Here is a 2,800-nt window from a genome sequence, read left to right as displayed (position 1 = left end):
ATCTCTACAACATGTCCACCAGTTGCTGCCAGTTTCATGAATATTTTTGGCGAAAAGTCTATAGCAGCATAAGCCAAAATTTAAAATCTCCTAAACAGGGGCATTTTAAGACAATCAAGCTGACCGTGGGCGAGCCGTATTCATATGGTGCCAAATAAAAATGGAACATATAAACTTTGCGGTGACTACAGAAAACTGAATGATAGCACATTACCTGATAAGTATCCTCCACCATTAATTCAGCATGTTTTTCCAGCATTACATAGGAAAAAATATTCTCTACATTGGATCTGGCCGAAGCTTATCATCAAGTTTCGATGCATAAATAGGACATTCAGAAAACAGCCATTATAACCCCATGGGGATTGCTTGAGTATCTTTGTATATCATTTGGATTGAAGAATGCTACTCAGACTTTCCAGCGATATATGAATCACATTTTTTAAGATATTGACTTTGTGTTCATATACGTGAATGACATCCTGGTCATTTCTGAGAGTATGGAAGAGCATCATCGTCACCTTGAAATTGTGTTTGAGCGAGTTCAAAAATACTTACTTGTCATCAAAATTGAGAAATGCGTCATGCGCAAGGATGAAGTAGATTTTCTGGGATACAAGCTTAATGCGAATGGCTATTATCCATCAACACACCGAGTGGACAAAATTTTAAACTTTCCTCAACCAACCACAGTTCTGGAACTACGTAGGTTTCTAGGAATGATGAATTACTACAGGAAGTCAGTACCAAAGGCAACAAGAATACAATCACCCTTAAACAATTATCTACGAAGTATAGTGAAGAAGGACAAAACTCCAATTGTCTGGAACCCAGAATCTCTTAAGGCTTTTGATGATATTAAAAAGCACTTGCAAATGCAGTTGTGCTTCTATATCCAGATGATTCAGCCAACATTTGCTTGGTGACGGATGCCTCTACAACAGCTATTGGTGCTACTCTGAAGCAGGAAGAAAATGGTGCCTGGCAACCCATCGGTTTCCAGAAAACTAACAACAACAGAACAGAAGTATTGAACATATGATCGCGAACTACTTGGCATATTTGCTGCAATAAAGCATTTTGAATATCTTCTGGAAGGAAGATATTTTAAAATCAAAACTGATCACAAGCCAATAACATATGCATTTCAGCAAAAACTTGAAAATGCTTCAGATAGACAGAGACGACAATTAGAACATATTTTCCAGTTCTCCACTGAAATTGTATATGTGGAAGGTGATGAAAACATTGTAGCAGACACTCTCTCAAGAATTAATACAATAGAAATGCCAACGAAACTGTCAGCTGAGGAGATAATCATTGAGCAGAATTTGGACCCAGAATTGAAAATATTACTTGATGGAGAAACATAATTGAAACTCCATAAATTGACATTGGATGGTTTTCCAATATATTGAAATATCGAATCTAATTTTGTTAAACCCCATCTTCTACAGAAACTCCGCAAAACTGCATTTGATGTAATACATCGTATTTCTCATGCAAGCATTATGACTAGATCCAGAGAAGTCCGCAAACAATATGTATGGCCTGTCAAAAATCGAAAGTCCACAAACACAACCGCTTCAATTCTATGCACATTCCTGTACCAGATGAAAGATTTCCTCTCATCCATATTTATTTATTTATTTATTCATAAGCAAGCCGTAATCAATAATAATAGATATCATTTCAGGTTCATGTCAAGCTTATTCATAGTTAATATTAAAAGGATAGTAATTTTATAATAATCATAGTAGCTGCACGAATTTCGCTTCTGAAAAAAAGAGCTGAAAAAAAGCATTCGAACATTAAATACAATGTTTATCATCAAGTACATTATATTAAAGTCTATTTGACCACCAGTCAAGCTCAAAATTCTTGCACATGGTTGAAAGTTTTACTCATTTAAAACCGTAAAGAAATTAAATTAATAAAATAGCAATAAAAAAAATAAAAAAAAGTTATTGATATCATTCACTTACCAAATACTAATGATTTCTCATATTGTTTAACAATTATAGACAAGTTTACAAGATGGTCAGAAGCTATACCACTCAGAGATATCAACAACAATAACTTCTGACTAAGGCACACAATTTGAGTCTGCTATGTTCAAGTCTTTTGCTCAGGCAGTTAGAGCGAAAAAGACACGTACAACAGCTTACCACCCTCAGGCTAATTGACTCGTGGAGCGATGGCATAGGACATTAAAAGCTGCTCTGATGTGTTCCACTGAACCGTGGACCAAGAATCTACCTTACGTGCTATGTGGTCTACGAAACTCATTTGAGGAAGACATAAAAGCATCACCAGCAGAAATGGTCTACGGAACTACGTTAAGACTTCCAGGTGATTTTATCAATGTACCTGATAATTCAACATATCCACAAGTATTTTTAGACAATCATCGCTGAATCATGTGTGCATTAAAACCAACACCTACTGCTCATCACAACAAGGGCAAAATGTTTATTTTGAAAGATATGGACACATGCACACATGTATTTCTCAGGGCAGATCATGTCCACCTAGCATCTAGAACCACCTTATAAAATTCTAGAGCGAGTTATTGTACTGACCGATCTACAAACTCCGCATAAATGGGACTGAAAAGAACTTCACTGTAGAAAGATTAAAACCCGCTTACATTAACAAATCAGACACTGATTGTGAATCAGATTCGAATTCACATTACAGACCATCAGCAACGAAACCAACTAAGATGACCCCAAAAAAGACAATTACGTTTAACATATGACATAATATTAACTTTTCTTTTGACAAATAGCCAATTAAT

Source organism: Ctenocephalides felis, unplaced genomic scaffold (assembly GCF_003426905.1).
Source record: "Ctenocephalides felis isolate EL2017-DRISC unplaced genomic scaffold, ASM342690v1 CF-g0.4_SCAFFOLD_01170, whole genome shotgun sequence".
NCBI classification, from domain to species: Eukaryota; Metazoa; Arthropoda; class Insecta; order Siphonaptera; family Pulicidae; genus Ctenocephalides; species Ctenocephalides felis.
This window is presented reverse-complemented; position numbering follows the sequence as displayed.